The sequence below is a fragment of the Anolis carolinensis genome, chromosome 2 (assembly GCF_035594765.1).
Source record: "Anolis carolinensis isolate JA03-04 chromosome 2, rAnoCar3.1.pri, whole genome shotgun sequence".
Taxonomy (NCBI): Eukaryota; Metazoa; Chordata; class Lepidosauria; order Squamata; family Dactyloidae; genus Anolis; species Anolis carolinensis.
In genome coordinates this window covers 308,655,790-308,668,013 of record NC_085842.1, presented here as the reverse complement: position 1 = coordinate 308,668,013, position 12,224 = coordinate 308,655,790, and positions in this window count along the sequence as shown.

Sequence of the window (12,224 nt, the reverse complement as noted above, 5' to 3'; positions counted from 1 at the left end):
TGGCTTACTTTTTCAAGCTTAATATGGTAAGTTGTCATTCTGACATCTGAGAGTATTTAGTTGCTGTGACATTTATGTTATTTAAAAAGTAATTCTTTCGATCTCATTTTTCAAAGCTATTTGGCATAGGTACTAACACATTCATTTAAAATATCATTTTATTGCTTTGTTACAAGCCATTGGTTGGGCACAAAACAGACCTAAGCAGCAAAGCTATCTAACTAGATTTCTAATGTTAGAAATAACAAAATACTTACAGTTACCTTACAATTGTAGTTAAGTCATTACACGGTGTTTCAGTTTGTAAATGCTTTGGAGGATCCCTTTTTTATTACTAATTCGGAGATTCGTATTAACAAATTATACAGATCTCTGAATTATGAAACAGAGGTCCAAGTCTTTGCACACCACTAATGATTTAGTATAGTAGTGAACCCTTGTTACCTAGTGGAGTTTCGAAGCCACATTATGGTGTAGCAAAATAGTGTTCCTTATATAAAATGACAAAACCAAGATTTGCTTTTTCTATTATTATTTGAATATTTTCAAGGCATGGATAATCGAATCTTTGGATATGAAGGACCCTTGTAATTAATTACTTCAGAATTGTGGTAGATATTTAACAGTACCATGCCATTTTTAATATTATATAATCTTATAATACTTAATTTTTTCACATACATTTATTGTAACATACAATTATTTGGATGAAATGATACATTTTTTTATTTTATCTAGCACCAAGCTCCCTGTCTCAAAAAGCTGATGCTGACTTGTCCAAATCTCTTGTCCGTCCATTCACCTCATATATATATATCCATGTTTTTTAGTCTATTTATCTACCTGATTGCCTTGGCTTCGGATCCCTGAGTCTTTAAAAAAAAATCCAAAGAGGAAATCAAACAAAGGTTATATTCTGCTCAGGATGTCTCTCTTACCCGCTTGGGGGAAAAAAGGAAAAGAAAACAGTGATAAAAATAGATTCAGCAAATTACCAACCCAAGTCTAGCTAGGATCGAAACACCTGCAGCCGTAAACGCCTGGCTTGCCTATTGCTGCGTATGTATCTTTTGGCAGGCAACACTTCCCCTGTCATTTGGATGCGGGTGTGTAGAAATGTAGTGGATGTGATGCTCCGGCATACGAGTTCATTGTTTAGTCCATTCTCTGCGGTGGGAATGATGTAAATATAAGCAGGTGGAAATTTATGAGATGGGAGTAGTGAAAAATAGAGAGTACCTTCTCTGGAAATGATAATGTTGTTATCAGATTTTTGGACATTTTTCATGTGCTGCCATAAGGGTTAGAAACCCAGGTTTCTATACTGTCACACAGCATTGTTGTCTCATCCTTAAATGTTACAATATATTGATTGATTGATTCTGTGTTATCCAGAACCAAGCTCCCTGCTTCAGCTAGCTTACGAGCAAGATCTTAATGTCAAGGAAATACAGAGACGATATCAACAAGGATAAGTAGGCAATATGTGAGACAGAAGTAGTGCAGAACTTGAATATTAGGAAAGGCAGTTCCATATAATTAAGCTATCAGGTACATTATTTTTGCACACACAACAAAAGCTGTCTATGTGCTACATACAGGATGGCTAGTGTTAGCACCTGGCATAATTTGGTAGCTGTCAAGATGCCAGAATCTTGATAGGGTCAACTGTTAATGTCTGCCCTGCTTTCCTGTCTGTCTGTCTGTCTCTATCTATCTATCTGTCTGTCTGTCTAAGAGCTAAGAACAAGTACCTGTGTTTCTTTGTTTTCCTCCTCCTTTCCTGCCATTTTCCTTCGATGGCATGGTTTTTAGAATCTAAGCTTAAAGGTAGAGATTGTTGCATAATTTGGTGAGAATCTGAAGAACAAGGTAAATAGGTTTAATTAACTTACAAACTAACTTAGAGTTATAGAGCTGGAAGAGAGCACAAGGAACACTTTGATGGGACTATAATTGTAATCATAATTGTATTAAGCATTTCCTAGTTTAAGGGTGCATCTACATTGTATAATTAATGCAGTTTGACACCACTTTAACTGCCATGGTCTAATGCCATGGAATCATGGAATTTGTAGTTTTTTAATGTCTTGAGCCATCTCTGCCAAAAGTGTTGGTGCCCCACCAATCCACCCATCCAGTATATCACAGCACTGAGCCATGACAGTTAAAATGGTTTTTAACTGCATTATTTCGACAGTGTAGATGCACCCTAGGACTCAAGGCAGCTTGCAATGGTTAAAACAAATGCATCTGAGTTCTAAACTGAGAGCTTGAAGACTATGGCCATTTTTGCAGTCACTCAAGCTTCCCAACATTTTTTAAAAAAATAGGTGCAATTTTCAGGAATTTCCCCTAAAGTGTGAAAACGGCACACTCCAGTCCATACAATCTCTCAGATCATTAATTGTTCCTAAATATGTGTTTTCATTATATTCCCTCTCAAAATGGAGACAGAAAGAGTAACAATGACACCTTTGATCACCTTTTCAAGAGGGACTACCACAGAAAAGAGGTATTTTGTCTAACTCTATGTGAGTGTGGGTGTGTGAGTGAAGGGTGAACCATTGGGTGGGTCTGGAAGGAAATTGACTCCTGATCCCCATGCAGTCACATGAAGGGTGAATCTACATTGTAGAGTTAATGCAGTTTCACACCACTTAAATGGGCGTGGCTCATGGTTGTTGTACTTTTGCAAGATCTGTACCCTTCTCTGCCAAAAAAGTGTTGATGCTCCATCATATGATAATTTCCAGGATTCCATAGTATTGAGTCAGGGTAGTGAAAGTGGTGTTGAGCTACATTTATTCTACATTGTAGAGATACACCCTACGGTACCAAGGGACCATCTGCACTGCCATATATTGCAGTTTATATGATCAGTGTAGACATATAATGTTGCTTAACTACATTGAATTGCATTATATATGAGCCCACACTGATCATATAATGCAGTTTTAAACTGCATTATATATAGTGTTGTAGATGCGACCCAAGAACAATTGTAATGGTGTTTTTGTATAGATCCAGCAGCACAATATATATATATACTCCTATTTTACAGATAAGAAGGACTAAGCATGAGATGCAATCAGCACAAGTCTATCCTCAAAGATTTGTCTTGTATTTAAAAAAAGAATCACTGAAAAACTAATATGTCGAAGGCAGGGAGCATTGGCATTTCTGTATAAATTGGCCTTCTGAGTCATAGTAGAAAACTACAAAACACCCTGTTCATTCTGGTTCCTTGGCTCCATCAATGGGCCTCACTAAATCCTCTCTATCGTCAGTGTTTATATCATCGCTTGTGAGAAACAGTGGTGTAATACACAAACCAGGGTGAGCTCTTTGGCTCTATATAAGTCCTGCCTCTGTCTCTTTTCTGGGCTATGATTGCATCAGCTTATATTATGTCTCGGTGCCTGGTTGCCCCCTGCGGTGACCACCCTCCACTTGCCATCACAGGACACGTCAAAGCCAATGCTGGCCTTGGCTCACTCCCCTCCAAACAAGCAGTGTTCCAGGGAACAGCAGCAGCAGCAGCAGCAAAAAGGTTCAGAGCGTTATTATCTGCTCAGAATCTTCAAAGGGCTACAACAACAGTTAAGCCTCTTTCAGCTGTTTGCTACCCAGGCTTTTTTGGAGTTGTCACCATGGAGACATGGCACAGGTACCACTTCTGCTTTGCTGGCACACATTACGAAAAGTGTACCCAAAAATCCTCAGCCAGTCGAGCCAACCAGCCAGGCTGGAAATACAAAAAGAGAAAAACAGAACAATAATAATAAAAAAGCCAGTGACAGCAACAACAACACAAAGAACAGAACCAACAACTGTGAACAGTTTTCTCAAACAGATTTGTGTGTGCGTTTGTTCTCGTTGAGAACAAAGCTACAGCAGACATGACAAATCATAGAATCATAGAATCATAGAATAGTAGAGTTGGAAGAGACCACATGGGCCATCTAGTCCAACCCCCTGCTAAGAAGCAGGAAATCGCATTCAAAGCACCCCCGACAGATGGCCATCCAGCCTCTGCTTAAAAGCCTCCAAGGAAGGAGCCTCCACCACGGCCCCGGGGAGAGAGTTCCACTGTCGAACAGCTCTCACAGTGAGGAAGTTCTTCCTGATGTTCAGGTGGAATTTCCTTTCCTGTAGTTTGAAGCCATTGTTCCGTGTCCTAGTCTGCAGGGCAGCAGAAAGCAAGCTTGCTCCCTCCTCCCTATGACTTCCCCTCACGTATTTGTACATGGCTATCATGTCTCCTCTCAGTCTTCTCTTCTGCAGGCTAAACATGCCCAGCTCTTTAAGCCGCTCCTCATAGGGCTTGTTCTCCAGACCCTTAATCATTTTAGTCGCCCTCCTCTGGACGCTTTCCAGCTTGTCAACATCTCCCTTCAACTGTGGTGCCCAAAATTGGACACAGTATTCCAGGTGTGGTCTGACCAAGGCAGAATAGAGGGGGAGCATAACTTCCCTGGATCTAGACGCTATACCCCTATTGATGCAGGACAGAATCCCATTGGCTTTTTTAGCAGCCGCATCACATTGTTGGCTCATGTTTAACTTGTTGTCCACGAGGACTCCAAGGTCTTTTTCGCACACACTGCTGTCAAGCCAGGCGTCCCCCATTCTGTATCTTTGATTTCCATTTTTTCTGCCGAAGTGAAGTATCTTGCATTTGTCCCTGTTGAACTTCATTTTGTTAGTTTTGGCCCATCTCTCTAGTCTGTCAAGATCGTTTTGAATTCTGCTCCTGTCTTCTGGAGTGTTAGCTATCCCTCCCAGTTTTGTGTCGTCTGCAAACTTGATGATCGTGCCTTCTAACCCTTCGTCTAAGTCGTTAATAAAGATGTTGAACAGAACCGGGCCCAGGACGGAGCCCTGCGGCACTCCACTTGTCACTTCTTTCCATGATGAAGACGACGCATTGGTGAGCACCCTTTGGGTTCGTTCGCTTAGCCAATAACAGATCCACCTAACCGTAGTTTTGTCTAGCCCACATTTTACTAGTTTGTTTGCCAGAAGGTCATGGGGGACTTTGTCGAAGGCCTTACTGAAATCCAGGTACGCTACATCCACAGCATTCCCTGTATCGACCCAACTCGTAACTCTATCGAAAAAAGAGATCAGATTAGTCTGGCATGACTTGTTTTTGGTAAATCCGTGGCTGGTAATTTGGTAAATAACCGGACTCTCTGCTGCCTGTAATACCCCTAAATTAGGAGAGTGGAATAAGCAGCCAAGGAATTTTAGAATGGGAGGGAAGGGAAATCTGGTCAATCCAGCAATATTTCGTGGGCCTTGAGGTTGCCAAGTCCAATGGCCATGCAGAGCTATCTAGACCACAAGGCCAGGGGCTTGCTCATTCACTTCAATAGATGGGAAAAGAGGGGTGAATATATAGAGACAGTCTACAGCCCCAATTTTAGTTACATACTCCCAACACCTGACATTCCCTTAAAAACTATTTAACCGTCACCGTCACACATGGAAATCATCATTCATTTCATTCCTACTTGTAAGAAAACATCATTTCAAAAGTCTTAAAGTAAACCAAAGGGGCATCTACACTGTAGAGTGAATACAGTTTAACCTACTTTAATCACCTTGGCTTAATGCTATGGAATCATGGGCATTGTAATTTTACAAGATCTTTAACCTTTTCTGCCAAATAGTGTTGGTGCCTCTCTGAACTAAAAATCCCATGATTCAATTGCACTGAGCCATGGCAATTAAAGTAGTGTCAAACTTACATTTTACACTGTAAATCAGGCATGGACAAACTTCAGCCCTCCGGGTGTTTTAGACTTCAACCCCACAATTCCTAACAGCCAGTAAGCTGGCTGGGATTTCTGTGAGTTGAAGTTCAAAACACCTGGCAGTCCGAAGTTTGCCCATGCCTGGTGTAGATGCATCCTGAGTCAATGAGCTCATCTACACTTACACCATAATCTGGACAGGCACTGGATCTGTGGAACCGTTTGAATGCTCCAGCTCTAAACAGTGGTAGCAGCAGCAGGAGCAGAGTCCAGATAATCAAGTCTGAGAAGTCACCCTTACTTGGCCTGTTGCTTCTGTTGTTGCAGAAACTAACCATTGAGTTCCAGAGAGCTCTGGGCCATCACAGGTGTCTTTGCTGACACCAGTAAAGACACAACAACTAAGGAGAAGGGGGGGGGGTCTTTGGAGCCATTTGGCCAACTCCTTTGGCAACAGTGATGATGTGGCCCCAATTCTTTTCCTTTTCCCCACACCATAGGTCCCAGAGAAAAGAGAATGATGGTGCCGGGCCATGTAGACTGTATACCAGCTCAAATCAGAGATGTTCATACTAACCCTGGAATGCAGGGATGCCCCTGGTTTTTATTAAAACTCCAGAGCATTTCACGAACCTTTAACACAGGGTAAAACTGAGTCAACTTGTTTGTCCCTGCATTGTGGACTGGAAGTCCCTGGGCATTGTCTGGACATGCATGAGAGACTTATGATCGACATTAGGGTATGAGCCATATGAAAATCTTATGCTATAGAGTTTTTCAGTATCAAAGGTGCTACCACCTCCTCTCCCCCTCCCTCCCTCTCTCTCAGTGGTTTACATTGATGTGTCCAGTCACCCTTTCTAGCTGAAGATGAGGAAATCTGGAATATTCTTTACACCTTTATCACAGGCAGGATACTAATGCAATCACATACTGCACCTTTTGGATCCCAAGATGGAGGGCTGCTTCCAGATGTAGGCCTTAACCCCATGCAATGCTAAATATGTTGTGTTCAGTGGAAAATTCCCTATCCTTGTTGTACTAAAGCTCAGGGCCCAATGGATCAGATGCTAATTGGAACCAGAATGTATGGGCAGAAGAGGTTAAAACCAACACAATCTGTTTCTTATTTCAAAGTTACTTCTCTAACATGGTTGTGTGTATTGACCTCTCTTGTTGCCTCCATTGGGGTTCAGTTTTGGGATTAAAAAAAACAGATGGTGGGAAAGATTTCAATCCACTCTCTCTATCAACAATCAATGGTCTCAGTCTGGATTAGGTCTGTGCATAGTCACCTTAATATATAAAATGTAAAGCCTTAGCCACATTAGTTTGGATCAAAGGGATCTTTTGGAACCTATGAAACTAACTGAAAAAAGTATGTAGCATAAACTTTCATAAATTGTGGGTGCATCTATACTGTAGAATTAATGCAGTTGAGCACCAAGGTAACTGACATGGTTCAAAGCATTAGCAGACGAGGTTGAAGATCTTGTAAAACTACAACTCCCATGAATCAAAAGCATTGAATTAAAGTTATGTTAAAGTGCATTAATTCTATTGTATAGATGCACTCTGGAGCTCCATCATTAAATGACATCTAAATATAATATATATCATATAAAATAATTGAAGATATTGGACCACATGCTGATGTTATGCGCCTTCACGTCATTTCCAACTTACGACAGCCCTAGAACAGTGTTTTCTTGGCAACATTTGTTCTGAGAGGTGTTGCCTTTGCCTTCCTCTGAGGCTGAGAGAAAGCTATTTGCCCAAGATCACCCAGTGGGTTTCCATGACTGAGTGGGGATTCAAACCATGGTCTTTAGAATCATACTCCAATACTCAAACCACTACACAACACTGACTTTATGCTACATGTATTTTGAAATTTAACCCTTAGTCATACTTAGATGCATTTTTGGAATGTAAAAATATATATTAATTCAAATGTCATTGATTTCAATGGGTCTGATTTAAGTATGACTAACTCTAGATTGAAACCACAATTTCTGTACTAAGGGAGGAGCATGTGTGGCAGAGATAGTGGGGCAACACTCCAATCCCCATCCATACCAGTTGAAAAACAGATGGCCTTTTTTTTTTTGCCGTGCAATGCTCTTCCATATCCTGTGCTAACACGAACCTCCCCTGACTCATGGCTTTTTGAAACCCACAACTAAAGTCTTACATTTTATTTTACAGTCTCTCTCTCACTCATTCTTTCCCACTATGTCATCATTAAATGGGAAAAGTTCTTAAAAACAACCATCACACTATAACCAAATTCATATTAAATCAAAAAGAGGATGGGGAAAAAACAGACTTCATTTAATAATTGTAATAAGAGAGACAGTACTGGGATAAACCTACACATCTTAGTGGAAACTGGAAAAAACTAGGGTTTTTTTGTTGCTTGGATCACACAGGATCCAAGAGCAGTTCCTTTTCAAAACGTATTTTCCTTCTTCATACCCACCTCATGCCCAAGGTCATGTCAATCTCTGAGACGAAAAATGATTACGCCCCATTTTGCAATGAAAATGAAACCAGTCACATGAGCCTGGCACTGATAGATTGTTTTATTATTATTTCTGTTCCCCATGATTCTTTCAAGAGAAATGTGAATGGAAGAATTTAATTATAATGAGCCCAAATTAGCATGCTGTGATTTACGGCGTGTTTCAAACAAGCACACATGATCAAAGGCAGAAGAGCATGTTACCAATAAAATTAAGGGTATGGCACTAATGCATCTGAATTGCTTTATAACATTTTAATTTAACACTACCTTGGCAAAGCAGCCATGGGAGCAAGGAGGAACTGCTCCTCTTGTTTCTTAAAAGTTGATGACGATCACAGTTAAGAAATTATGAATCGTGAGGGCTAAATGAGAACAAGTTGCACATTATGATGTTTTGAAATGCAACCACCCCAATCTGGAAAGGGCATGGTTTCTCTGTGTCATCAGCCCTTATTTCACAAGCAAACATTATTATGGAGAGTAAAGAACAGAGCTTGGAAACATACTTTTTAAAAACATTAGTCTGTTCCCATGATTCATTAGATGGTTTGAAAGAAAAACTCATTATTTCCACCTGTTACAGACAGTCATGTGAATTTTAGCCCAAACTTCATAGAAGCTACCCAAGATGGCACATTCCATCTCCTAAATAGATTCAGATTCTTAGCGTTTTAGTTTAAGAGACCTGTTTAAGGTCGCATCTACACTATACAATTAATACAGTTTGACACACTTTAACTACCATGATTCAATGCTATGAGATTGTAGTTTCACAAGTTCTTTAGCCTTGTCTGTCAAAAAGTACTGGTGCCTCACCAACTGCAAATCCCAGAAGTTCATTGCAGATAAAGTTGTGTTAAATTGCATTCATTCTACAGTGTAGATACACCCCTGGACAGCTCTTTTAAAGTTTGGACCAAAACCCAGAAGAGATGTACCAGCTCTCTGTTTATGGAAACTGCCAGTTGCTATTTTTGGGGTCCACCTCAAAGAGGTAGGCAATGGGCACAAATAAGGACACTGGGCATACCTACATTGACTACTTAATCCAGTTTGAAGGCAGCACAGTGTGTAAATGACTAATGTGGTTCAAGGCCAGACCTCAAACCAGTTCTAGGAATTCACATATGATCATTTGCACAGTGAAATTGCTTCCCTCTCTGGCAGTGTAGTCAGTAGTCAGAGTAGATGTGTCCACTGTCAACCAAATGCAAGAAGGGAGAAATTGCCCTTTCCCAGCTTTCTCTCCTGTGCCAAGGCAGGCAGCTCTGCCATTTGTCTTTCCTAATTTCTCCAACTACCCTATAAACTCATGGAGAAGTTTAGAATTTCTTGTCAAAAAATCAACTAAAAAAAAAAACTGGGTGGACGCATCCAAGGGTCAGTGTGCATACTGTACCTTAACTCTTTACTAAAATGAAACCACCTCTTTCTCTCAGGAGGCAAGAGCTTAATCCATCTGGGAATAACTCAGTAGAAGACCAATTCTTCTGCTCTCTCAATCATAGTGGTGCCTCTGGACCTTTTGAATGCCTAGATTGGGATACAGAGGCGTTGGCCCCTTGAGTCGACATTGGTGCTTTCCTCTCTCCTTGGAATGACCATCTACTTTTCCATGGGTCATATCGAAAATAACAATTTTGGCCTCAAACCCTGTCTTCGACTTATAAATGTGGGTGACTTATACATGAGTATATATGAATTTGTATTAGAAATTTGCAAAAACTCATCCTGGGCTTTCTCTCCTACTTTTCCTATTATCTTCACCCCTATAAGAATTAATCAGAAAAGAGCCTGAGCTGTGGATGTAATTTGCAAATGAGTCTCTGCAGCAAGGTCCGTTCGTGTGTTTGCACTCACCAGTCTAAAACTTAATTAACTGTGACCACAACACCTGGATTAGACTTGCCAGATGTCACTGTTTGACCATGACAGTTCAGTTCAACTTGGTGTTGTTGTTGTTATTGTTGTTGCCGTCCTTTAAAAACATCTAGGTGCCAAGATCATACTCTTTAACCAATCAAACAAGCTATCCACAACTGTTCCTATTATACTTAATTTAAGAATTCTGAAAATTTCATATTCTGTTAGTGAACAAAATCGAGCAGTAAAACTGAGAGATCATCCATACTGCAGAATTATAGCAGTTTGATGTCACTTTAACTGCCATGGCAACATCCATGAAATCCTGATATTTGTGATTTGTTGTGATGCCAGAGCTCTGACGAAGAAAGGTTAATCTCTCAAAAAGAGTGCATCTACCCTGTAGAATGAATAGAGTTTGACCCCACTTGCCATGACTCAGTGCTATTAAATCCTTGGAGTTATAGCTTAGAGAGGCACAAGCACTCTTTGGCAGAGAAAGCGGAAGACTTTGCAGAACTACAACTCCCAGGATTCCATAGCATTGAGCCATGGCAGTTAAAGTGGGGTCAAACTCCATTCATTCTACAGTATGGGTGCAGCCTCAATCAATTAACATTCAAGGAGGGTGGAATAACTTTGGAGCAACTATAAACTCCCAGACTTTCATATCATTAAACCATGGCAATTAAAGTGGGGTCAAAGTGCTATAATTCCACAGTGTGGATATAGCATTTGATAAACTTTGAAATAAATTACTTTGGGGGACCACAACAAGGCTGGTTGAGGGATTCTGGGTTTTATAGTCCAAAGATGAACTTTTCCAACAAGCACCGCTGGAACCATCACGATCCATGGTGATTCTGGCAGCACATTTGATGAGGTTGTAAGTAAAGATGTTGAACAGTACTGGGCCCAGGACCAGACTCTGCGACACTCCACTAGTCACTTCTTTCCAGGATGAAGAGGAACCATTGGTGATCGCTCTTTTGGTTCAGTTGCTTAACCAATGGCCCATCCACCTAATAGTAGCACTGCCTAGTACCCATTTGATTAGTTTGTTTGCAAGAAAAATGAAGCAAGTATCTCATAAATGAACACCTGATGCTCATACATGTTATGCCTATGGAGGACTTGTTTCTAACTTTCAGGTAATAACTAAGGGACCAAGACTCAACAATTACAAAGATATATACTGTTTTCCCCAAAATAAGACCTACCCTGAAAATAAGATCTATCATGATTTTTCAGCATTTCTGAGGATGCTTGAAATATAAACCCTATTTCAAAAAAATCCCTAGATATAGTTCATTTAAAAAATCAATTTGGAAAAATAAAAATAAAACCGCCCCTGAAAACAAGTCCTAACACATCTTTTGGAGCAAAAATTAATATAAAACCCTGTCTTATTTTGGGGGAAACAGGGTACCTTATCTCCGGCACAGAGAACTTAAGACCAGGGCTTCTTAAACTTTTTCCTGCCTACTTGACAATTCTTTATGCAACCCCAGGTATGTAGGCATATGAAATAGGTATAAAAGTAAAACATTAATGATAAAATCAACATTTGCAAGGCTTGCTTAACAGGCCAGTTTTCCTTTGTGTGGAGCACAGCTGAAGCATTTCTGCAGAGTCCACTATAAACACTGCATGTTGTTGCTAAAAAAAAGTGTGTAAATGCCTAGGTGGAGTTCAGAAACCCTTTACTGTGGCCATTTTTTCATGACCCCAACTTTGAGCATTTGGGGTTGTAATCCACAGTTTAAAAAACAGTGCTTTGAGGACTGTGGCCTTAAACTGCCTCCAATACCAATACAATTTCCTAGAAGAAATCTTCCTAATGCATCAGGACAGGAAACTGTGCTGCCTTTAGGAGGTGCACAACTGAGAACAATGCACTGTAACATGATCCTATGATTCACACACAGTTCAAAGAGAGAAAAAAAACTGCTGCTATCAAAAGAAGTCTAGGAGGGATGCCCCATATCAAGAACCTCCCCCATTTCCACCACTTTCTTTCTCTAATGCTATCAAAATGCAAAGGTGCAGACATTTGGGGTGACTGGGGCAGA